The 27,032-nt window shown below is 41.2% G+C and overlaps 1 protein-coding gene and 1 pseudogene across 3 annotated transcripts in view; both read left to right on the top strand.

The window, feature by feature from the left end:
* Nucleotides 1–3,093: 3,093 nt before the first annotated feature.
* On the top strand, nucleotides 3,094–3,770 carry LOC138422946 (small ribosomal subunit protein eS8 pseudogene; annotated as a pseudogene).
* Nucleotides 3,771–17,486: 13,716 nt separating this feature from the next.
* Nucleotides 17,487–27,032, top strand: part of MMAA (metabolism of cobalamin associated A) — a 32,387-nt gene continuing 22,841 nt past the window's right edge. Inside the window, exon 1 of one of the 3 annotated variants that reach the window (XM_069556761.1) lies at nucleotides 17,487–17,588. The gene's annotated coding sequence lies outside the window, so the exon portion shown is untranslated. Of the gene's footprint in view, nucleotides 17,798–20,626; nucleotides 20,792–27,032 lie in introns of those variants that run through there. The other 2 variants (XM_069556762.1, XM_069556763.1) reach the window with 2 other exon arrangements.

Here is a 27,032-nt window from a genome sequence, read left to right as displayed (position 1 = left end):
CAGCCCACCAGGCTCCTCCATCCATGGGATTTTCCAGGCAAGAGTACGGAGTGGGATGCCATTGTCTTCTCCGGCAGGGAGGGGCAGGGAAAGACAAAGCTAAACCATCTTGTTGAGACCCCAAAGCAAAGTACATCTCTGCTGTCATGATTAGAACTTACGTTTCATTCAGAAAAGTGAAAGAAGTGCTCTTTGTATATTAAGTGAAAACATCAAGAAACTGGGAGATAGCTCCCGCTAACATTATATATCCCTTTAAAGCCTGCGCGCTTGTGTGCTACATCACTTCAGTCGTGTCCGACTCTTTGTGACCCTATGGAGCTTAGCCCGCCAGGCTCCTCTGTCCATGGGATTCTCCAGGCGAGAATACTGGAGTGGGTTGCCATGCCCACCTCCAGGGGACCTTCCCCGCCTAGGGTTGGAACCTGCATCTCTTACATCTCCTGCACTGGCAGGAAGGTTCGTTTCCGCTAATGCCAGCTGGGAAGCCTCTATTTCTTTCCAAGTTCTAAATAAATACATTAGATAGATGTAGACCTAGGAATCGGTACTGGAAGATTTGATGACTGAGGCAGAAAACTCTCAGATCTGCTGTCTTCCCTGTTTTCTACTGTGTATCTCAGAGAGGAGGAGCAGTGACCATCTCAGCTTCACATACTTCCTCGCTGTTTCTTCCCTGCCTAATTATCTAGTTCTCCCTAGACTACTGATGATGTAACTTTTCTCATTTATTTGTGATGCTGTCTTTCCTATTTACAAATTTTTGTTCATATTGTGAACCAGGTATTTTTAAATTGTGCCTTGTAAGTAATTTTCTGTTATAAAGAAAAGTTCTTAATGTTTAGCAATTGGTTTTATTTTGACTTCCTTAGTCAAGTTTTTAGGAAAGAAGCTTGTCAAACTCCGGGAGTTGGTGATGGACAGGGAAGCCTGGCGTGCTGAGATTCATGGGGTCGCAAAGAGTCAGACACGACTGAGCGACTGAACTGAACTGGACCCCTTCTTTGGTGAGACTTTATTCCATCTCTAGAATCTCATCCTAGTGAGTGGAAGTGTTTTGACACCAGGACATAGGAGACCAATCAAGGCATTTGGGTCCCTTTTGTGTGTGTGTGTGTGCGCGCGCGCGCCCAGTTGTGTCTGACTCTCTGTAACCCCATGGATTGTAACCCACCAGGCTCCTCTGTCCATGGAATTTTCCAGGCAAGAATACTGGAATGGATTGCTATTTCCTCCTCCAGGGGATCTTCCCCACTCAGGAATCAAGCCCACTTCTCTTTCATCTCTTGCATTTGCAGGCGGATTCTTTACCACTGAGCTACTTGGGAAGCTTTTTATTCCTCATCAGATACCACCAAGTACGTTCAAACAGTCCTCATCTTGCTTCTAGCCCTCTTGTGAAGGAACGGTTCCTTGGGACCACTGCCTTACTCCTCACAAAAGAGGGGTGTGCAGACCCCTGTTACTACCACCTCTGGGTCAGAACCTGTGTGCTCAAGGTATCCTTCAGTCTCAAGACATTTACCAGCGATACATGTTCTGTGGTGATTTCCAAAAACCTAACTTTAACGTCATTAAAGCTAACTTGTATACCTACACACATTCTCCTGTATATTTCAAATTATCTCTAGATTACATATAATACCTAATACAATATAAATGCTATATAAATAGTTGCATGGCAAGTTCAAGTTTTACTTTTTGAAACTTTCTGGAATGTTTTTTTCCCAAGTATTTTTGACCTGATAGTGGCTGAATCCAAGGATTGGGAACCCATATGGAGGGTATGGAGAACAGACTGTACTGACTTAAAAAATCACTTTTCTACTTTTTTCCCTTAGTCTTCCCACTCAAGTATTGATGGTATCCATAAATACTATAGGTTTTTTTTTTTAACTTCATAGAAATGGAATCATATAACGTACAGTATTGTATATCTAGATTCTTTCACTAAATATTATGTTTTTGTGATCCATCAGTGTTGATCTGAAGCATTCTTATGGTTACAACTCTACAGAAACGGCTTTTATTTCCCACCCCTGCTCTGCTCCAAACCAAGGCAACCTACTTGTGTACGTATGGCTGAGTCCCTTCACTGTTCCCCTGAAACTATAACAGCATTGTTAATTGCTTATATACCCCAGTACAAAATGTTTTTGGTGTTAAAAACAAAATTTTTTTAAAAAAAAGAATACTTTGGGTATGTTCATGGCCAGTTCATCCTTCTTTTGGTGTCTTGGCTTTAAGAAGGAGGGATCTCCTCTTAGATCTTTACCTTGGGTAGACCCTGGGCTTCCATTTCTGTTTTTTACACTCTTCAAGGCTACTAAAGCCAACATTTGCCTGGTTTAGGAAATGTTCTTAAGGCAAACCAGTTCAAGTGCTCTGCTGATATTTCCAGGGTCCCTTCACTATTTAGATTTTGGCCTGGAAATTCACCATTTTAAATTGCTCTTCCCTCCAGCTGGGAGAGTTGGTCTAAGCAATATAGCCTTTCATATTATGGGAAATGGAGGTCTTTTATAATAAAAAATTATGTTCAACCTGTATTTCTATCCCTATTTTCATTCCACATGCATTAATATGTGTGTATATGTGTGCATTTCTTAATCAGAATTTCCTAGTGCATTTTTGTATTATTTTTTCCTCCAGAGATATAACTTGATTCACTTACAGCTCTAATATTTTTTATTTCCTAATTCTTTAATTTCTGCTTTTATCCTTATTTCCCTTCTCATTTTTTTTTTTAATTCTCTAACTTACTGCGTGGAACACTTAGTTCATTCACCGTTAGGCTTTTTTTTTTTAATATTGAAAAATTTTAAATAATGAATTTCTTTTTGAGTCTATCTTTGTTTGCATCCCATTAGTTTTATTATTTCATATCCTTCTTTTGTAAAGGGTCTGTAATTGTAGTTTTGATTTCCTTTATGATCTCAGGCTTATTTGGAATGATTTCCTTCCTCAATTTCCAAAGGATTGCGTTTTTCATCCTTGTTTGACCACTTATTATTAAATTTGGATGTATTTTACTATTTTTAGAGAATGTGACCTTTTCAGTTTCAGAGTTTTAAAAAGTTTACTGAGTCTTTCCAGCCAGCGCTGAGCGATGGGCATCTCTCGGGACAACTGGCACAAGCGCCGTAAGACCGGGGGCAAGAAGCAGAGGCATGAGCTGGGACCCCCCGCTGCCAACACAAAGATTGGCCCCCGCCGCATACACACAGTCCATGTGCGGGGAGGCAACAAGAAGTACTGGGCCTTGAGGCTGGACGTGGGGAACTTCTCCTGGGGCTCGGAGTGTTGTACACGCAAGACAAAAATAATCAATGTTGTCTATAATGCATCCAACAACGAACTGGTCCGTACCAAGACCCTGGTGAAGAGCTGTATTGTGCTTATCAACAGCACACCGTACCGACAGTGGTACGAGTCCCACTGTGCACTGCCCCTGGGCTGCAAGAAGGGGGCCAAAGCTGACTCCTGAAGAGGAAGAGATTTTAAACAAGAAACGATCAAAGAAAATTCAGAAGAAATACGATGAGAGGAAAAAGAAAGGGAAAATCAGCAGTCTTCTAGAGGAGCAGTTCCAGCAGGGCAAGCTTCTTGCATGCATCGCTTCAAGACCAGGCCAGTGTGGCCGAGCAGACTGCTATGTGCTAGAGGGAAAAGAGCTCGAGTTCTATCTGAGGAAGATCAAGGCCCGGAAAGGCAAATAAACCCTCTTCCCTCCTGTCTTAGCTCATCTAATAAAGGTGTTTACTGTTCTATGCCACCAAAAAAAAAAAAAAAAAAGTTTACTGAGTTTTTTGTAGCTTAATATATTATCATATATATTTATATATATAACATATATATTTATTATATATATATTTAACATATATTTTACAGATCCTTGTCAAAAAGAAGGAATGATACTTTGGGTCTAACATTCAGGATATACATAACATAGATTAGATAGATACACAGATACTAATTTTTAAAATTATATTCATCTAAGGCAATTTTTTTCGTACTTGATTTGTCAAGTCATTAATTCAAATGACAGGTATCCTTATCTTCTTAGGGATAATATGTTCAAGGCTATACCCTTCTAAATTTGAAGACATTATCCTTTACATTAGGGGTGTCCCTGGTAGCTCCGCTGGTGAAGAATCCGCCTGCAATGCATGAGACCCTGGTTGGATTCCTGGGTTGGGGAGATCCGCTGGAGAAGGGAAAGGCTACACACTCCAGTATTCTGGCCTGGAGAATTCTGTTGGACACAACTGAGCGACTTTCACTTTCCTATACATTACTTTAGAAAACTTAATATTTTCACTAACTAGTGATACTGGAAAGAGTAAAGCACATGATTACTGTCTGTTAAGTTTTTATTCCCTGTACCTCTTTCAAACTAAATGTATACCAACTGTACCACAGTCGAATACATATCAACCATGGTCTTTATAGATCTTGTCTCTCCGATAAATAACATGATGACTGTGTTTTTTTCTTCATGCCTTGGGCAGTCACTGTGTCCATTTTTTCCTAGTAACCATATGTTTAGGGGAGAAAATGAGCAAGAATGGTATCTCTAACTAGTATTTTGACTTTGGAAAGTCCCTCCCTCTCTCTTTACTTCTTCCTTAATCATTAAATTGATAAAGTATAGGAATAAAATAAGAATTTAATAGGAATGAAATGACTTCTCATAGAAAATTTGAAAATAGTATCTGCAATATTAAAAACTAGAGAAAATGATATACAACTCCATCACTCCAAGGCAACAACTATTAACTGGTTTTCCTTGTTTCCTTCTATTTTTTTTTTCAAGAATTGTTTTTACACAATTGAGATCAATTTTGTGTCCTGACTTTTCTAGTATTTCTTTATTATTTTTTATATCATAGGCATTTTCCATTATTTAAAAATTCTCCATCAAACTTATGTTTAAATGCTTCAATAACATTCCACTATTTACTAAATATTTGTTTAATGATAGAGTATCATTTTTAATATCTTTGTATTATAAATAACATTTTGATGAATTTCTTCTTTTTTTTCCTCCAGTAATACAGTGGACCCTGAAATTTCAGGTGCATCAGAAGCATCTGCAGAGCCCCTTGTCCAGAGTTTCTGAGTCAGTAAGTCCAGAGCAGGCAAAGAATTTACATTTCTAACAACTTCAGGTCATGCTGATGGTGCCAGAACCACAGTTTGAGACGTGTCACTGGAATCACTGTAACGAATAGAATGTGCAAGGGTTTGCTTCAATAAATTTCTGAGAAGCAATGCTTCTTCCTTCCACAGTAGGTTGTATCTTTGACATGGCAGGGAAGAAATTGTAATGCTTATTCTTATTAGAAAAGAAAATAGTGATGTCTATTTAAAGGTTCTCTTAAAGTCTTTTAGTCACTGGCTTTTGCTAACCCATTTGCATTTACTGTGGAATCTTACTGGAACATTCATCCATTTGACCCTGGAGCTCCATCACTATACAGCTGGTCTCTTTCTTTATTATTTTTTTTGGTAGGTCACCTGCTCTCATTTAATTCATTTCCTTTGGTGTTTTCCTTCCTGTGGGAAGTCTCTGACATCTGTCCCACATACTTCTCTATGAATACAAAGGCTCATCTTTTATCTTTTTATTTTTAACTTTTATGAGTCAATTACTCTTAACCTTTTTATAGTTGTGCTTTTTTCATGCCATATGTTTAAAAAAGACACTCTAGACTGTAATTCTTTATGGTTGCTTTTTTTAAAAAAATGTTATTTTTTAACACCTTTAATTGCATTCTGTTGACATTTATATTTAGGTCTGAGCCTAATATGTCACATACTAGGAACACATGGCTTCTCACTTTATTGGCACCATCATGTGGTGAGTTTGTGTATCACATTGGAAAATCTGCTGTATATAGTGCGTCAGGGTGTCATATTATCACATCCTTATGATGAACTTAGAGAGGTCACCATAAACTGGGGGATCTATAGTAATCCCGTTACTTTAGTAAATAGCAAAATAGGAGCTAATAAACATCAACCGTTAAGCATGTGGACACTGGAGTCAAGGACATGAACTCAAACCCTGGCTCAAACCACTTATAATAAATACTATGACCATGGGTACTGGGTTAATCTCCTTGAGCCTCCGTTTTCTGCAGAGCATGGGGGTACCAGTAGCATCTATCTCTCAGGGATGTGAGAGGAGCGGTTAACATTAAGATAACAGTTCACAATGGTCATTAAATAGTTTAATAATATTAGCTATCATTGTGTTGCGTGCTTAGTCGCTCAGTCATGTCCGACTCTTTGCAACCCCATGAACTGTAGCCTGCCAGGCTCCTCTGTCCATGAGGATTCTCCAGGCAAGAATACTGGAGTGGGTTGCCATGCCCTCCTCCAGGGAATCTTCCCAATCCAGGGACTGAACCCAGGTCTCCCACATTGCAGGTGGATTCTTTACCATCTGAGCCACCAGAGAAGCCCACTAGCTATCATTAGCTGTTAACAAACCCTCACATTTGGTCTTTCCTTTATATTCCAACTCAATAGGAAGAGTATCAGGAAAGAATAATTCCCCTCACTTTTTAGAAAACTATACCACAATGGTATATTTTTAGAATGATAAGAAATAGCTTGAAAGGGACTTCCCTGGTGGTCCAATGGCTAAGACTCAGTTCTTCTAATGCAGGGAGCCTGGGTTCGATCCCTGGTCAGGAGGCTAGATCCCATACACCACAACTAAACATCCCGCATGTTGCAACAAAGACGGACGATCCTGTATGCAGTGACTGAGACCCGGTGCAGCCAAATAAATAAAGAGAAGCTGACTGTGAATAATTATATTTTTTAAAAGTAGCATGAAGTTAAAAACTGCAAAAGGTAGATACTGAAAAAATATTTAAAATAAATTTATTTTTTTTTGTAGAAAAGAGGAAGGAAACTACTGGAAAAAAGGTCTTCTTAAGTCTACTTACAAAGTGAAGTTTGAAAAACATCTGGCTAAATTAACTATAATTTACAGTCAAAAGAAATAATTATCAAGGGAGCAACTTAACATTGTTTTCAAGGGTGGTAAAAAAACTTTCAAATATTAAAAACAATTTATAGCCTCAAGTCTTTCCAAAGGTCTATTAAAGAGAAATGTTTACTTTTATAAATCCTTGAGAAAAAATACACTTAGGACAAATCTAGGTATTGGAAATTTTTCTATTAAAAATGAATTTTAATTATTTGATTAGAAATACAGGATGAAAAAGTTACTTAAGAAATAAAGCCATGTGAGGTACTCCCTACCCCCCTTAAAACCATACATCGTGACTGAGTGGAATCGGGGATCTTGCCAGAACCAGTCTTACACGCAGTTTCCATCTGTGGTTTCCTCAGATAGTTAGCATCATTCAATAAGTTTTTGTTACACCATTATGCAAATGTACTCTATTTTCATTATCTTTCTTCTTATTAAATTCATCAAAAGCCATCCAGGACCAGATTTTTTGTTTTGTCAGCCACACAGTCTGTTCCCACATTCTTCATCAGCATTTATAGACTGTGAGGGAAAGAAAACAAGAAATGAGAACGATTTCATGAATTTTAAACATGCTGCAACTCTGTTTCAGTGCAATATTCCAGGGTATAACAGCCGTCTGCCACTGCTCCCAGCATACCCAGTCTCAGGGCGCTGCTGAGTTGGTTGGAATGGGGATTAACATGTCCGTAATCAATTCTTACGTCATTCCACTGGTTGTGCAGCGCAGAAAAATGTCCTCTGTGTCATCCTGAACTTCGGAGGCAAGCAGTCTAGAAAATCATTGCCTTTGATTATTGAAATTTGGGGATTTTCCAGAAATCCCTCTATTATTGACTGCTATTTTAATTTCATTGTGGCCAGAGAGCAAATTTTGCATAAGTTGAATCCATATAAATGAGTTGAGGTGTATTTTTGCTTGGAGCATGGTCTGTCTTGGTATATGTTCTGTGTGCACGAATATGGTATATATCTTCATTTACCTAGCTCTCCTTTCATTTCAGCAATGCTTTGTAGTTTCAGAGTAGAGTTCTTACCTTTCATTGAATTTATTCCTAGGTATTTATAATACTGTTAAAAATGGTACATTTAAATTTTTCATTTTCTAATTGCAGCTTGCTATCATAGAGAAATATTGATTTTTCATATACTGATCTTTTACCCTATGAGCTCACTAATTTCAATGATTAATTCTAGTAGATTCCAAAGATAATCTACATGGGCAATTTGTTAATTTAAAGACAATTACTTAATTTAATCTATTAATCAAAAGGCAATTAATAGTTTAAGAATTAGACTTTTTTTTTTTTTAAGAATTAGACTTTCTATGTAGACCACTGTGAAGAGGCAGTTTTATTACTCTTTTCTAATCTTTATACCTTCTATTATTTTAGTTATTTTTCATCTATTGTACCATCTAGACCTCTGAAACACAGCCAAATGGAAGTGGTAAGAGCAGACAGTCTCACCATCTTCCTCACAGAATTGACTAATTGACCGCTAAACATGATAGCAGCTGTCGGTCTTACAGTACCCATACATGTCTTCATAACATAAGCTCTGTTCTAATTTCTAATTTTCTGATTGTTTTTGTCACTAATTGGAAATATATCAAATTGTTTTTTTTGATTCATTGAGATATCATAGAATTTCTTCTCTTATATTAATGTTGTTAAATTACATTGTTTGAATAAATGTAAGGCCAACCTTGCGTGCTCGGAAAAACTCCAGTTGACCGTTGTATCTTTTTCTATATTGCTATGTCCAATTTACTAGTATTTTGAATAGGATTTTTGCACTTATGTTTAAAGATGTGATGGTGGTCTGTGATTATTTTCTTCTAATGTTCACTTACATATTTCTATCAGGGTGATCCAGTTATTATGACATTTATTGGTAGTATTTTCTCCTCTCTTTTCTCAGAGAGTTTATGCAAGATTGACATTATGTGCTCTTTAAATGTTGAGCGAATTTACCAGTGAAGTCACCTGGGCCTGGAGTTTTCTCTGTAAAGTGCTTTTGGGTCACGAATTCAGACTGTAGTAAATGTACAACTACTCTGATTTTCTGTTTCTTCTTGGTTTTGGTAGATTTTGTTTTCCAAGGAATTTGTTCATTTATTCTAAATTATCAAATCTTATTGATCTAAATTTGTTTATAATATTCTTTTTAAGATCTGAATTAGAATTTTTTGACCTCAGTACTACTGATGGAAACAGTGACAGACTTTATTTTCTTGGGTTTCAGCATCACTACAGATGGTGACTGCAGCCATGAAATTAAAAGACGCTTGCTCCTTGGAAAAAAAGCTATGACAAAACAAGACAGCATATTAAAAAGCAGAGAGATCACTTTGCCAACAAAGATCCATATAGAAAGCTATGGTTTTTCCAGTAGTCACATACAGACAGGAGAGTCGGGCCATAAAGAAGGCTGAGTGCTGAAGAACTGATGCCTTTGAACTGTGGTGTTGGAAAAGACTCTTGAGAATCCCTTGGATTGCAAGGAGATCAATTCTAAAGGAAATCAACCTGGAATACTCATTAGAAGGACTGATGCTAAAGCTCCAATACTTTGGCCATCTGATGCGAACAGCCGACTCATTGGAAAAGACCCTGATGCTGGGAAAGATTGAGGGCAGGAGAAGGGAGCGACAGAGAATGAGACGGTTGGATGCCATCACCAGCTCAATGGACATGAGTTGGAGCAAACTTGTAAAGATAGTGAAAGACGGGGAAGGTGGCATGCTGTAGTCCATGGGGTCAGACACGACTGAGCCACTGAACAACAACTATTGACATTTGGGGCAAGAAAACTCTAGTGGGAGACTGTTCTATACGCTGCAGAATGTTTAGCAATATCCTGACTTTTCCCCGAGGGAAGCTGACAGTTTGAAAACCAAATATGTCTCTCAGTTCAGTTCAATTCAGTTCAGTTGCTCAGTCGTGTCCGACTCTTTGTGACCCCATGAATTGCAGCACGCCAGGCCTCCCTGTCCATCACCAACTCCCAGAGTTCACTCAGACTCACGTCCATCGAGTCGGTGATGCCATCCAGACATCTCTTCCTCGGTCGTCCCCTTCTCCTCCTGCCCTCAATCCCTCCCAGCATCAGAGTCTTTTCCAATGAGTAAACTCTTCACATCAGGTGGCCAAAGTACTGGAGTTTCAGTTTTAGCATCAGTCCTTCCAAAGAACACCCAGGGCTGATCTCCTTCAGAATGGACTGGTTGGATCTCCTTGCAGTCCAAGGGACTCTCAACAGTCTTCTCCAACACCACAGTTCAAAAGCATCAATTCTTCAGTGCTCACCTTTCTTCACAGTCCAACTCTCACATCCATACATGACCACTGGAAAAACCAGAGCCTTGACTAGATGGACCTTTGTTGGCAAAGCAATGTCTTTGCTTTTCAATATGCTGTCTAGGTTGGTCATAACTTTCCTTCCAAGGAGTAAGCATCTTTTAATTTTATGGCTGCAATCACCATCTACAGTGATTTTGGAGCCCCCCCCAAAAAAGTCTGACACTGTTCCCACAGTTTCCCCATCTATTTCCCATGAAGTGATGGGACCAGATGCCATGATCTTAGTTTTCTGAATGTTGAGGTTTAAGCCAACTTTTTCACTCCCCTCTTTCACTTTCATCAAGAGGCTTTTTAGTTCCTTTTCACTTTCTGCCATAAGGGTGGTGTCATCTGCATATCTGAGGTGATTGATGTTTCTCCCGGCAATCTTGATTCCAGCTTGTGCTTCTTCCAGCCCAGTGTTTCTCATGATGTACTCTGCATAGAAGTTAAATAAGCAGGGTGACAATATACAGCCTTGGCATACTCCTTTTCCTATTTGGAACCAGTCTGTTGTTCCATGTCCAGTTCTAACTGTTGCTTGCTGACCTGCATATAGGTTTCTCAAGAGGCAGGTTAGGTGGTCTGGTATTCCCATCTCTTTCAGAATTTTCCACAGTTTATTCTGCCAAATGTTCCTTGGGGACCAACAGCTCTGATTGAGAATCAGTGTTTTAATGTCTATAGGATCTTTAGTGATCTTTCACCCTGTGTACTGGTAATTTGTCTTTTTATTTTTTAATTTTGTTAGGAGCTTTGCATGGTGTACTAAACAAACCATGTTCTGCCCGAGATTTGGCCCATGGATCATTTTGCTGACCTTGACTTAGAACATTAACTCTTTTGTAATGGTGGTGATTGCTGGTTTAGTCGCTAAGTTGTCTGACTCTTTGTGACCCCGTGGACTGTAGCCCACCAGTCTCCTCTGTCCATGGGAATTTTCCAAGCAAGAATACTGAAGCGGGTTGCCATTTCCCTTCTCCAGGGAATATAATTTTTCCCTCTAAGAATACTTTATTTGTCTCATAAATTTCAAAATGCTATGTGGTGTTGATGGATATTAGCCAATTAATGGCTATGGAGAGTACTGTTTATCTATGTAGATAACATATGGGCATTATTCTTGCAACAAAACTGCTTACAAATGGATTTTGGGTTCTATGAGAAATAAGCAAGGAACAATATTAATATAACAATAAAATACAATTTAATCACAAAGATATACTCTCACAACTAGTTGATATAAATTCCTATAATTTGGCAATACTGTTTTTGCTCTTCTAGCTAAGAAAAGCCAGTCTGCAACATCCAAGCATGTTTACCAGGATGAGAAAACAATGATTTTACAGCAGCTTATCAAGTATTGATTTGCTGCCACCTGCTGGGAGGCAGATATGGGTTTCCAGCATCCTTAAAAGGTGAGAATGATGAACTTAAACGTTGTAAAAGTTTGCTTATCCCATAAAATGAAACATAATATATGTACCTTTAGGCTTGGAAGAAGTAAATAACTCTAGGATAAATTAACTACATGTAAGGAAAATACGGTATGTATAAAAATGAAAGTATTATTTTCCATTTAAGAGAAATTAGATGGCATATTTACATTTACCATGAAATGATTATATACTAGTTCCTGAAAAAGGTGAGCTCCTCAGGTACTGATTGTGGATTTGTGTAAAGGTAATTAATCACTTGACTGGGGCTTATGGAGAAGCTTAAGATCTGAAGAACCACTGCTAAATGAAGATTATAAAAAATAAAACTAAGTCTAATGATAACATTGATTGTGATAGGCAGCAGAATAATAGCCCCTCGAAGCCATCCACGCCCTAATTCTCAGTGCCTGGAGGGTGAAGCCTTGAGCCCAGGGAGCAGAACCAAGAGCCACAGAGGATGATTCCTGGGCCTTGAAGTGTAATGGAGACTGCCAGATTGGATTTTGTAATTGTCTGGGCTTGTGACTCCTTCCTTCCATTTTCTTCCTTTTTGAAAGGTAATGGTTATCATTGCTCTCCTGCACCTCCTCTATGTTATTCTGAGAGCAGAGAACTTGTTCTCTAGTTTCACGGGTCTACAATGGAAAGGGACTTTGGCCCCAGCATGGATTATACTCACTCACACCTTAGATGTAGATGATATTTGGGATTTTTGAGATTTAGATGAGATGCTGTAATGGCTTGAAAATCTGGGGGACTTAAAGAGGGGATGAATTGATCTTGCATGTGAATGGACATGAATCTTTAGGAGCCAGAGGGTGGACTGGGACAAGCAGAACAGCCCCTCCCAGAGATGTCCATAGTCCAATCACCAGAATCTGTGAATAAATTACCTTATGAGAAAAAGTGACTTTGCAGATATGATCAAGGTTAAGGACCCTGAGATGGAGAGATGATCTGGGTGGGCCTAATTTGATCACCCAAATCTTTAAAGTTCTTTGACCAGTGCAATCTTTGACCAATGTTACTAGCCAGGGGATGTTGCTGCTGCTGCTGCTGCTGCTGCTGCTAAGTCGCTTCAGTCGTGTCCTACTCTGTGCGACCCCATGGACGGCAGCCCACCAGGCTCCCCCGTCCCTGGGATTCTCCAGGCAAGAACACTGGAGTGGGTTGCCTTTTCCTTCTCCAATGCTGGAAAGTGAAAAGTGAAAGTGAAGTCGCTCAGTTGTGTCTGACTCCTAGCGACCCCATGGGCTGCAGCCTACCAGGCTCCTCCGTCCATGGCATTTTCCAGGCAAGAGTACTGGAGTGGGTTGCCATTGCCTCTAGAATCAGGGAAGATCAAAACAGCAGCTTCTCCCTAGAGCCTCCAGAAAGGAAGCAGTCAGCTGATGCCTTGATCTCACCCGCAGAGAGACCTGTATTGGACTTTAGACCTGCAGAATGTTAAGATAATATATTTGTGTTCTTTTAAAGCACCAAGTTTATGGCAATTATCTTACAACAGCAATAGAAAATGAATCCAGTAATAACAGCTAACATGCTATGCTCTTGCATTACAGCACTACATCCACCTAACTCTCTTAAGAAAGGAAGCTAAAGCTCATCTGAAATTATATTACAAAATCTGGCCTTGGTTACCTCTCTGATGTCATCTCCTACTACTCTCCCTCTTGCTTCTATTATCCATTCACTCTAGTCTCCTTACTATTCTTTAACTATGCCAAGCAAGCCATTTCCTATTTTTAGTATGTGCTTTCCTTAGATATCCACGACTCACTCCTCCCTTTCTCAGGTCTCTTCTCAAACATCACCTTCTCAGCGAGGTCTTCTTTTTCACCCTATATATGCCCACACTTAACCTGGCACTCTCTAGTTCCTAATTATTCTATAATACATAGCAATTAATCATTTTATTTGTACTGGAATGTTGATTCTGTTTTTTTTCTTGCTCCCTAAATATAAACTCTATGTGAGCAGGGGCTTTATCTATATTGATGACAGTTGTATTTTCAGAACCTAATATAGTGCCTGGCACACAGTAGTCACTCAATAAATATTTGTAGGCATAAAGGAATATTTTTTAAACTATTGACAGATTACAAGAATTCATTTATGCTAAAATTCTCATGCAGAATACACAGCATAAAGTGGGGCAGATAATACACATTAACATTGCTTTGGTTGGCAATTAATGGACCTCAGTGTACAGATGCAATATCATGCCTTGAAGAATGAGATCATTTCTCAAATGACTTCCTATATATAGTTCTTAAATATGGTACACCTTTCTCAAGGTCAGATTATAAGAAAACTACTATACAAATGAGGGCTTCCCTCGTAGTTCAGCTGGTAAAGAATCTACCTGCAATACAGGAGACCTGGTTCAATTCCTGGGTTGAGAAGATCCCCTGGAGAAGGGATGAACTACCCACTCCAGTATTCTTGGGCTTCCCTGGTGGCTCAGAAGCTCCGCCTGCAATGCAGGAGATGTGGGTTCAATCCCTGGGTTGGCAAGATTCCCTGGAGGTGGGAGGGCATGGCAACCCACTCCAGTATTCTTGCCTGGAAATCCCCATGGACAGAGGAGCCTGCAGGCTACAGTCCATGGGGTGGCAAAGACTCGGAAATGACTGAGCAACTAAGCACAGCACAGTATATAAATGAATTTTGCATTTTCTTATAAATAAACATAACCAATGCATGTTTAAAGGGTAAGTGCTGGCTACATTTTTCCCCCCAACTTTTTAAGCATTAAAAAATTTTCAAACCTATAGAAAATTTGAAAGAAAGAACCACAGTAATTAACATAATGCCATATTTTCTCTCAGGGTGTCCCTGGTGGCTCAGATGGTAAACAATCTGCCTGCAATTCGGGAGACAGGAGTTTGACCCCTGGGTCCGGAAGGTCCCTGGGGGAAGTAATGGCTACCCACTCCAGTATTTGTGCCTGGAGAATTCCATGGACAGAGGAGCTTGGTGGGCTAGTGACTCAAAAAATCCATACTCCTATCCAAATCACAGTTGCCCACTAATGCAGACAAGTACTCTGCCTTGCTTGTCTTTCAGGATACTGACATTATGGAAAAGTCCAAACAAATCACATTCTGAATTAAACTGTTTCTTCACAGATTCAAGCTGTGTTTCTGTTAGAACATTAAAACAGATTCTAATGTTCTGACAAGAATGCTACACCACTGTACTTCCAATAATTTGTGTTTTACTCAGTATTGATGCCACAGTTTTCTTCCTTTTTTTCCATGAAGCAATTATTAACTTTTTGCAAAGTGCTAATGTTCCATGGAATATGCTTCAGGGAACACTTAGACAAGGAAAAAAAAAAGTGAAATGCACTAAAATGTTTTAGAGTTTGAAGTGAAAAAGCAGGTAAGGATTAAAAATCATTTTTTAATTACAAACTTCATTTCCTTAGGATATGCAAACTGAGATTTCATAAAGTTTTCCAAAACCCACCACAAAACACTGTTCTAATGCTCAGCTCCTGGCTTAAAGAAAGAAGCTTCTCCCAAATTCTGCTGCTGCTGCTAAGTCGCTTCAGTCGTGTCCAACTCTGTGTGACCACAGAGACGGCAGCCCACCCGGCTCCCCCATCCCTGGAATTCTCTAGGCAAAAATACTGGAGTGGGTTGCCATTTCCTTCTCCAACGCATGAAAGTGAAAAGTCAGAGTGAAGTCGCTCAGTCGTGTCTGAATCTTAGCGACCCCATGGACTGCAGCCTACCAGGCCCCTCTGTCCATGGGATTTTCCAGGCAAGAGTACTGGAGTGGGGTGCCATTGCCTTCTCCATCCCAAATTCTATCATTATGTTATTCAGGAGCTAAGATCTAAAACCAGATTTGACTGCTTACATGTTCTTTCCATCAGCCCCTCTCCCTTAGCCTTCAGTTCTAGTTTCTGTAATTGACTTTTCTTGGATCTACAATTACTCTGGGATAAAAGTGGCTGTCTTTTAGTCTAAATAAGAATAATAAAGATGATAAGGAAGACAACTCATTTTTTATTGTTCCATATTCAGTAAGAATCAAGAAATAGCAGAGGAAGGTCTAATCCCTCCCACAGGCATGCAATTATGCAAATCATATGCGGGGGCCTGGGATTTCGGCTCCAGACACTAATTGTATTATTATAATTAGGAACCTATTTAGGACTATTTTTATTCACTGTAATTTGATCCCTGCTATTGCCTAATGATTGTCTTTACTACATTACAGCAAACATATAGGAGATGCCAGTATTTCTTAAAAGTCCTACAACTCAAGCTCAGGTTTTACTGTTCTTCCTCGTGATAGTGAAAAGTGAAAGTCACTCAGTCGTATCCGACTCTTTGGGACCCCCATGGAATACAGCCCATGAAATTCTCCAGGCCAGAATACTGGAGTGGGTAGCCTTTCCTTTCTCCAGGGCATCTTTCCAATCTAGGGATCAAACCCAGGTCTTCTGCACTGCGGGCAGATTCTTTACCAACTGAGCCACAAGGGAAGCTCACTCTTCCTGGTAGCTCAGTGGTAAAGACCCACCTGGCAACGGCAGAAACCAGGAGAAACCAAAGGGACAAACCAGACCAGAAGGCAGAAAACAGGAGGAGTTCAATCTGTGGGCAGCGAACATCCCCTGGGGAGGGGAATGGCAGCCCACTCCAGCATTCTTGCCCGGGACATCCCATGGACAGAGGAGCCTGACAGGCTACAGTCCAACGGGTTCCAGAGTCCACCACAACTTAGCTACCAAACAATAACAACAACAACGGATCTAACAGGTTTCCAAAATACTTAGTTACTATTCTGACGCCCAGTGAAGTCGCAAATGGTAAGCATGCTCGTTTTCACCCCCATTTTAGGCGAGAGCCTTCCCTCTTCGGGTGACTTTCCGGCGGCGGTGAGCGTGGGTCCTTGGTTTTAGTACAAATTAGGAAATAGTAATCAGTACAAATGGGTAACTTTTAAGAGAAAAAACTGCGAGCCCTTCAGCTGTTACAAACCACGCCACGCTTTAAAAACTCGAGTTGTATTTCAACTGAACACTGAGCATTCACTCCCACAGGTTGGAAATTGTTTGCCGAGTTTTAATTTTCTTAATTTCACATTATCAAACAACCCATGTCTCACCTTCCACCCATATAGTTATTTTTTTAATTAGAGGATAACTGCTTTACAATATTGTCTTGGCCTCTGCCATACATCAATATGAATCAGCCATAGTTATATAAATATATCAATACATGACTACATATATATATATATGGGGGAACATATGTACACCCATACACTTTTAAGCTTCCAGGAAGCGTTAGGAAAAGGTTGCGGCTGGGACCGCCGCTGATTGCGCGGATCCGGACCGGACTCGAGCTCCATCTCCCCGGCTTCGCGAAGCGCCGAGGCCGGGACAGAAAGGATTTAACTCTCCGCCTTTGGAGCCGATGTGAACCTACAGGAGGGCAAAGCTATCCCTAAAGACTGTCAACCGCCCTTCTCTGCTGCACTTCTCAGACAGATGTCCGGCGCCCCGGGGTCGCCCCGCGGACCTCCCCACGCTCGAGAACGCCGCCAGGCCTTCAGGGTCCCTGCACCGTCGTCACGCACCGGGATCCCGCGGCCACGCCCGCCGGGACCCAGGCCACGCCCCACGCCGCCGCCCAGCCCCGGGTCGCTCCCGGGGGCCCGGCACCCGGCAGTGAGCGCCGCGCCTGCGCGCGGGAGAGCGCGGGGCGGGGCGAAGCGGCCCGCCGGAAGGGGCGGGGCAGGAGGGCGCTGCACTTTTACGGCCGCGGGCGGGTGAGTACGGGGCGGGGGTTGCGCGCCGCGTCCGGATTGGGGCCAGGCTCGTGCCTCAGGCCGCCGGGGGCTCAGCTCTGCGTTTGGGGCGCCCCCTGGAGAATTCGGGGAAGGGAGAGGGAGAGGAGACTGTGATTGAGTCCGATGATGATGGGGGTGCGGGAAACGTGTGAACGAGCAAGCGTCTTCAAAATGGATTCACAGGGAAGGTTGGTTGGTTTTCTGCTGAAAAAGGAGATTCTCTGTGAACAGCGTGTTACATTTTTCATTATTTTGGACAAGCTTGTGATTTTACCGTTGTGCCGCAGTGATACAGTTTTCATAAAGTGGCTCGTAGTTTGCCGCTGGCAAATGGTTAACCAGACGGTGGCCTGTAAAAAGGCACTGTAGTTCAGTGTAGCAACTACCCAAGAGGGAGGTTAAACCTCGTCTTTAACGGAATAAAAATCAGTAAATAAAAATAGGACTTAGACTGGAAGTCACAGAGACAGCATCAAGGTTCGGTGAAATGCTGTGCTGGGCGTGGGCTAGGTCTCTTCCAGCAGACATACTGTGTTAAGTAATTCGTGTTTATCATTATGAAAGAAATACAAATTGTTACTATGAAAGACAGTCTAAGCCAAAATGGCATGAAAAATTTTAATTACCTCGATAGTTGTGCCCTAATATACTTTGGAAAACAAACACTACTATAGCTTTTCCAAATTGGTAGAAAACCAGGAGTTTCCCAAAAGCCTGTGTACATTTCTACTTGTTTGGGGGTCTAGTACTCTTGCCTGGAAAATCCCATGGACGGAGGAGCCTGATGGGGTGCAGTCCATGGGGTCGCAAAGAGTCGGACAAGACAGCGACTTCACTTTCACTTTTCACTTTCATGCACCGGAGAAGGAAATGGCAACCCACTCCAGTGTTCTTGCCTGGAGAATCCCAGGGACTGGTGGGCTGCCGTCTGTGGGGTCGCACAGAATCGGAGACGACTGAAGCGGCTTAAGCAGCAGCAGCAATGTCCAGAATATTCTTTTGTATAGTGAAAACCCATATCGTTTTGTGTTCGAAGTAATGAAAACCAGGACAGTTCAGTTCCTTTAAGGGTTGTATTCTATTAGAGCCAAAAAAAAAAAACCCATAAAAAGTTGCGTAAGAAATGTAAGTTACGGTTTGAGATATTTGAAGAAGTCTAAAAACCTATATTTGGCATGGAAAGAGCTGGTGACTGCTGGAAACATGTGCCCCTCTACTGATTGTTGCCATGTGGGAATGTGGGTCCCTCATGCACAGATCTGACTTTCCCCATCACAGGCCAAAAATCTCTATCTTTGTAATATTTCTTGATTTTTATTGTTATTGGCAACCAATCGTTTATGCACTCACATAGCCTCTATGGGCCAGGAACAGCCAGTTTGTGACACCTGCAGATTATCACCTGAGTACTCAGAAATAATTGGAATTAAGAGAGGAAAAAGTTCCTGGAAACTGTGTCAGGAAGGAATTTAAGAAAACAGTGGGATTTAAGCTGGGTTGGAAAGGAGCGGTGTCATGGAGGAGAAAAATATAACCAGTGACGACTTCCCTGTTGGTCTAGTGGCTAGGACTCTGCATTGCCAATGTAGGGGTCCCTGGGTTCAGTCCTTTGGTAGGGGAACTAAGGTCTCACAGCTAAAGATTCTGCATGCTGCAGAATAAATGTGAAGCAGCTAAGTAAATATTTAAAGAAAGAAAGAAAAGAGAATGCAACCAGTGAGTAAAATCCCAGTTGGAAAGTGAATAGTAGGTTTGGAAGATCGTAAGTAAACTCTCCTTAGGAGAAGTCTGAGAAGGCAAGTACGGTAAATGGAGGAAAACTGGTTTGGGAGACCCTTGAAAATACTAGACTAGAGTTTATCCTCAGGCACTGGTTCTCAAGTTTGAGCTTATGTCATAATCACCTGGCAGGTTTGTGAGATAGTGGCAGGCATGGCCCCCACCTCCAGAGTTCTTGCTTCAGAAGTTCTGGGGTGGGGCTTGAGAATTTACCTCTTATCCATTCTCAGTTGCTGGAGTTGCTGTTGGTCTGGGGACCACACTGAGAACTACTGTCCTAGCATGGGGGAAACTATTGGAGGAATTTGAGGTGGATTAGTAAGGAGATCACGTTCATGGTTCAGTGTAAGTCTTGCTGTGTTGTCCAAGATGGAGGATTGGGGAAGGGAGGAAAGAGAGAAGAAAAGGTTCCTTACAGTTAGTTAACACCTGTTGGTGCCAGGCCCTCTCATGCACACAATTTCATTTCATAGTCTGATGTGTAAGTCTTAATATTTTCACATGGAGAGTAGTAGAGATTGCCCAGGTCCTATAGCTCTGAGATTATCAGAGCCCCTTAAGACTAGCTCAGATTTGAACTAGGGTAGTAGCAGTGGAAATGAATCAAAACGTTGGCTGGTGATAGAATTTAGAAAAATCGAGACTCGCCTAGAAGACTGAAATCTTGAAGTAGAAGTTGGGAAATCAGTCCTAACTGGAGGAGTGATCAAAGGTAAGGCGGACAGAGAACTTTAGAATATTCCCTACATGAGCTCAGCGCATGTTCTCTCTCACTCTTCTGTAACAATGACCTAGGTAAAAGTCGCTTATTTAAAAAGCCATTCTGTTCTACCCAGATTTTCTGAAAATCATTTGAAAAGGAGAAAGTAAAGCCTCCAGTGGCAGTGGTGGTGGTGATGTATTCACTAAGCCGGGTCCAACTTGCAACCCCACGGACTGAGCCCTCCAGGCTCCTCTGTCCAGGGAATTCTCGAGGCAAGAATGCTGGAGTGGGTTGCCACTTCTTTCTCCAGGGGATCTTCTCAACCCAGGGATCGAACCTAGGTCTCCTGCATGGGGGTGGTGGGAGATGGTAAACAGATGGATGGCATCTGACAGCCTAGCTTCACATTAAAGGTAATTAGCATGGAGAAATGGAAACACATGGTGTAACACCACTTTGCCTGTATGAACTGTTGTGCTGCAGACGCTGACCTAATGTATTGATTTTGGAAATCCTCTCTGCTGTTTCTTGCCAGAGTAGTTATTGAAATTAAGAATATTCATTGGATCAATTTCAAGACAAATACTCCAAGTCAGACTGGCTGCTGCCGAACAAATTTTTAATGAAGGAAAACATCCATATATTGAAATCAGACTTTAAGAAGGAAGTCCTAAAAATATACAGTGAAATCTAGAAAAATGTAAGTTTTCAAACATCAGTCAACTAAGTAATCAACATAATGGAGTTATACGTACGAAATTATAGCATACAGTCATTCATTTATTCCGTGACTGATAAACTATGTCGTGGATCCAGTGATAACTCAGTCCAGGAAGACTGACACTCTTTAAAAAATGGTCACAAAATGATGTGCTCAGCATTGTAATGCTGATTTCAAGAGTTAGAAATGGTGACTGAAGGAGTGTAGAAAGGAGGCCACAGAAATGTTTTTAGAGGAGACCCTTTTAAGTTGATCTTCAAGGCTGAGGAGGAATTTGCGAGGTGATTAAGGCATTCTAAGAAGAGACATCAAGAACAATGGCCACGATGTATAAAAGACTGAGTTTTTCTGGGACCTTCGTGCAGATCAGGATAGTTGTAGCAATATGATAAGAGTGGAGGAGGGGGATGAATTCACTTGGAAGGGTGGATAAGAGCACTCATAAAGAATATGAGACTTATGCAGTGACTGTCCTGGCTGGATTATAAACTTCATGTTAGGAAGCATGTTGGATCCGTATACCAATGAATGCTAAGGCCTTAACAGAGCTCCTAGGATATAACAGAGCTCCGTAGACTCTCAGTAAATAGTTGCTCAGTGAATGAATGGCTAAATCACAGGGGAAACAAAATTGAACAAATAATACACAAGGAACTTTTAAAGTATTTTAAGGGGAGTAATATAGTCAGTTTTACATTTTATGAGGATAAGTGGTGGTATGGAAGATGAATTAATAATGGCCACAGTTAGCAGTCAGTCTAATGAGTGTGGGGTGGTATCTCATTGTAGTTTTAAATTGCATTGTCTTTATGATTGATGATGGTGAATTTCTTTTCATGTGCTTATTGATCATTTGTGCATCTTCTTGGAGAGCTGCCTCTTCAAGCCCTTGGCACTTTTTTGATTTGGGTGGTTTCTGTTGTTGAATGTCAGAAGTTCTTTATATATTCTGGATATGAATCTCATGTCGGGTATATGATTTGCAAGTATTTTCTCCCATCCTGTTGGTTGCTTTTTACTCTGTTGACATTGTCTTTTGATGCACAAATGTTTTAAATTTCCATAAAGACGAATTTGTTAAAAATACTGGCCATAGCAATGGCTATAATAGGTTGTGCCCATTGGTAGATTACAATCTTTATCTTAAGAAAAACTTGAAAAGTATTAGCATATAGCACATGTAATAGGGATAAAAAATGTTTTGTGAAGCTTGTTTCAGGTATATGTCTGTATTGAGTGGTGTAAGTGTGTTTCTATGAACTTCTGTCAGAGTTTGAAAGCCATTATACTAGAGAAATCTGGGTGTGACGGTAAGAGAATGGAATGGATGTAAAAGATACTTAGAGGAAAACAAGTGTGAAACCACGCGCCTTAAAATTCTGCTGTCCTTATGAACCCTCTTGCAGGAGAGGGGATGTACCTACCCAGCCTCTTTCAGTATTTTTGCCTACTTGGTGCTTGCATTATATATTAATAAGTAGACTTTCTGGGGGAATATTGGTGCTTTGAGGTATCTTACTGAGTGTTGTAAGTGCTACAAAATTTCTTTTTATTTTCCTGCTCAGTGTAAAATTGTAGGATGAAACCATACTCTTAGGAATTGTGAAAATTCGTTGTAACAGTTTGATTATTGGCCAGCTTCTTTGATTTCTTTCCCTAAGAAGGCAGGAAAGGGTGCTTAGATACATGAGCAGGTGGGAAGTCCTTCTCCCTGTTGTTGCTTAGTTGCTAAGTCGTGTCGGACTGTTCTGCAGCCCCATGGACTGTAGCCTGCCAGGCTTCTCTGTCCATGGGATTTCCCAGGCAAGAATACTGGAGTGGGTTGCCATTTCCTCTTCAGTGGATCTTCCCGGACCAGGATTGAACCCAGGTCTCCTGCATTGGCAGGCAGGTTCTTTATCACTGAGCCACCTGGGCCTGCATGATTTTGCCACTCTAGTAGACTTAGTCTATTCTGTTTGTGACATGTACATACAGGCAGAAAGGTGCTCATAGAAGGCTGAGTCATATTGGCGCTTTTTAAAAACTGTGAGCAAGAGCCTTTGTTGTGATTTATTTATGTATTATTATTTTTCGATTGCACTTCCTCTTCATCGCCGCGTGCGGGCTTTTTCTAGCTGCAGTGAACAGGGGCTGCTCTTCATTGTGGTGCACAGGTCTTGCGGTGGCTTCCTGTTGCAGAGCACAGACTCTGTGGCTTGCAGGCTTTGGTAGTAAGCACACACGGGCTGTATTGTTCCAAGGCATGTGGAATCTTTCGGACTAGGGATCGTTGAACCCATGTCCCTTGTATTGGCAGGCGGATTCTTAACCACTGGACCAATATAGAGGGAATTCCTCTGTGCTGGCGTTTAAAAAGTTTACGGACTTCTTTAAAATCCAGTTGGTTTTGTGAAATTAATGGGTTTAAGTATATTTTGCATTTAGTTGTCAGTGGAATTATTCTGTGTAGAACAAGAAAACATTAAAAATTTTAGAAATTGGGTCTGTTCTTTCACCTAATACATTATTAGGATCGCCTACTGATAAGGTTTGCACAGAAAATGGAAATTAAGTTTTCCTTTTGGCCTAAGCCAAAGAGAGAGAAAGGAACAACACAAACAGCCTGTGCCATAACCAAATATGATTATTTGATGTTCCCTTAATGCGACATGACACCACTCCTCTTTTTATACAACAATCTGCTGCTGCTAAGTCGCTTCAGTCATATTTGACTCTGTGCGACCCCATAGACGGCAGCCCACCAGGCTCCCCTGTCCCTGGGATTCTCCAGGCAAGAACACTGGAGTGGATTGCCATTTCCTTCTCCAATGCATAAAAGTGAAAGTGAAGTTGCTCAGTCATGTCCGACTCCTCACGACCCCATGGACTGCAGCCCACCAGGCTCCTCCGTCCATGGCATTTTCCAGGCAAGAGTACTGGAGTGGGGTGCCACTGCCTTCTCCGATGCAAGAATCTAGATACTGTATAGATCTGGCTCAATGAAATCTGCAGTTTCCCCAGATTCTGCCACTAGTTGTTAGGCGTTGGTCAGCCTCACCTTACGAGCTTCACCTGTGAAATGGACTTTCGTCTGCTGTTCTGAGGCTTAGCTGAGGAAATGCCTGCTCAATAGCTCACACATTATCTACATTGAGTAAAAGGTAGCAGCTGCTGCTCTGCCTTTCAGAAGGTCCAGAGGGTTTGGAAGCACCAAGAAAATCAGCCCTCAGGGAGAGATTTGAAAGTATAAAATTCTGGAATAATATACATGTGGATAGCTTTCTAGTTTTGGCAAAGAATGAATGACCTAAAATGTTATCCTCTTCCTGGCTCTTTCTTTTCATTTAAAGACCTTTTCAGATTTCTGTTGGCATGAAAGGGCAGGGAACTTTACAATCCCAAATTGTTATAAATCCTACAATATAAGCCATAAGCTTGTCAGATAGCTGGCATGGATTTTCTGAGAAAAACTACAAATAAATTGTTGTAAGAAATCACTATTCTAAATGTTACAGCAAAATCTATATTCTACTGATATGTATTGTTGTTGTTCAGTCACAAGTTGTGTCCGACTCCTTGCCACCCTGTGAACATCAGGCTTCTCTGACCTTCCATGTCCTTCACTGTCTCCTGGCGTTTGTTCAAACTCATGTCCACTGAGTCAGTGATGCCATCCAACCATGCCATCCTCTGGTGCCCCCTTCTCCTCCTGCCTTCAATCTTTCCTGGCATCAGAGTCATAGTGAGTGGAATCTTGGCATCAGGTGGCCAAGAATTGGAGCTTCAGCTTCAGCACCAATTCTTCCAACAAATATTCAGGGTTGATTTCCTTTAAAATTGACTGGTTTGATCTCCTTGCAGTCCAAGAGACTCTCAAGAGTCTTTTCTAGCATCACAGTTCAAAATCATTAATTCTTTGATGCTCAGCCCCTTTAATGGTCCAACTCTCACATCCATACACAACTACTGGAAAAACCATAGCCTTGATTAGACGGACCTTTGTCAACAAAGTGATGTCTCTGCTTTTTAATACTCTGTCTAGGTTTGTCTAGCTTTTCTTCCAAGGAGCAAGTGTCTTTTAATTTCATGGCTGCAGTCACCATCCGCAGTGATTTTGGAGTCCAAGAAAATTAAATCTGTCACTGTTCGCATTGTTTCCCCATCTAATTGCCATAAAGTGATGGGACCAGATGCCATGATCTTAGTTTTTTGAATGTTGAGTTTTAAGTCAGCTTTTTCACTCTCCTCTCTCACCTTTTTCAAGAGGCTGTTTAGTTCCTCTTCACTTTCTGCCGTTAGAGTGTTGTTATCTGCATTTCTAAGGTGGTTGATACTTTTCCCAACAATCTTGATTCCAGTTTTGATTTGTCCAGTCCAGCATTTAGCATGATATACTCTGCATAGAAGGGGCTCAGTTGGTAAAGAATCTGCCTGAAGTACAGGAGACTTGGGTTCCGTTCCTAGGTTGGGAAGATGCCCTGGAGAAGGAAATGGCAACCCATTCCACTATACTTGCCTGGAGCATCCCATGGATAGAGGAGCCTGGCAGGCTACAGTCCCTGGAGTCGCAAGAGTCGGACACAACTTAAAGATTAAACGACCACCGCCACCACTCTGCATAGAATTTAAATAAGCACGGTGACAATATACAGCCTTGACGTACTCCTTTCCCAATTTTGAACCAGTCCATTGTTACACGTCCGGTTCTAACTGTTGCTTCTTGACCTGCATACAGGTTTCTCAGGAGGCAGTTAAGATGGTCTGGTATTCCCGTCTCTTTAAGAATTTTCCACAGTTTGTTGTGATCCTCACAGTCAGAGGCGTTAGCTTACTCATGAAGCAAAAGTAGACGTTTTTCTGGAATCCCCTTGCTCTTTCTATGATCAGTGGATGTTGGTGCAAGATAAAACGTGTACCTCATCCTTAAGTGTTCTCTTTCTCTCCCATCCATATCTCATATATTACCAGCTCCTCCAGAATTCATCCAGCATCTAACTCCAGCCTACCTGGTCGAGGTCACTGTTAGCTCATCTGCATTTTTGCAGTAGTTTCTTAGCTGCTCTTTTCCTTTCTGTTCTTGCATCAGATCTGAAGGGAAGTCAAATTGGGTTCTCCTCTGTCCCTTGACCTCCCCTCTCACTCAGAGTCGAATTCCTTCCAGTCATCTTTAAGGCCCTATATCTGACCCCCTCTTTGGCCTTCTCCCTTACACTCTCTCCCTTGCTCATTCACCTGCAGCCACACTGACCTTCTTATTCATAGCCTGTTGTCTGTTTCCCTTACTTGGATCTTAGCCTCATGGGGGCAAGAACTATTGTTCTGTTAGATCGCTGTTGCATCCCCAGTGCTAAACTACTTTGTTGAATGAATGCTTTATGATCTTGTTTCTCTCTCTCTTTCTCTTTATGTTACTTTCCTCTTTTTGAAGAGCATAGCTCTGTTGGGTAAGAGATTGTCATGGTAAGAACTAATTAAAGAATTAATTAAAATTTCTTTAATTAAGTTAATTAAATATTTTCAATGTAACTTGTTCTTTGGCTCCTCCTAATGGTGCACCATCACTGTGCACTGAAAATGCTTCTTAGCACTTTGGGAGGCACAGAGTTACTAACATCTATTTCCCAAGGTAGCTCCTTTATTCTAAAACAATTTATGGAGAAGAAAATGCCACAGAGAGTCAAAAACCTGGGTTTGAGTCCACCGGCTATGGCGGTAGTCAGCTAACTCACTCTTAGTTTCTCTTATTAAATGAGAATAACTATCCAATTGTCCTCATGGAATTGTCTGGGAGAATAAAGTGCAATAAAGTATTCGAAATGGTCCATACAGTCTTGAGTGACAGGCAAGTGGGAAATGAAATAAGATCAGATTAGCATTCTTTAAATAATTGCAGTATGTCAGACTCCATGGCAAACTTTGAGGATCCTAACATGGAAAATCAGTTCAGTCGCTCAGTCGTGTCTGACTCTTTGCGACCACATGGACCACAGCATGCCAGGCCTCCCTGTCCATCACCAACTCCCGGAGTTTACCCAGACTCATGTCCATTGAGTTGGTGATGCCATCCAACCATCTCATCCTCTGTCATCCCTTTCTCTTCTTGCCTTCAATCTTTCTCAGCAAAATGAATCAGTTCTTCACATCAGGTGGCCAAGGATTGGCGTTTCAGCTTCAACATCAGTCCTTCCAATGAATATTCAGGACTGATTTCCTTTAGGATGGACTGATTGGATCTCCT

Source organism: Ovis canadensis, chromosome 17 (genome assembly GCF_042477335.2).
Source record: "Ovis canadensis isolate MfBH-ARS-UI-01 breed Bighorn chromosome 17, ARS-UI_OviCan_v2, whole genome shotgun sequence".
In the NCBI taxonomy this organism is placed as follows: Eukaryota; Metazoa; Chordata; class Mammalia; order Artiodactyla; family Bovidae; genus Ovis; species Ovis canadensis.
Note: the sequence above shows the minus strand (reverse complement) of the source record. Positions and strands in the feature narration are given on the sequence as shown.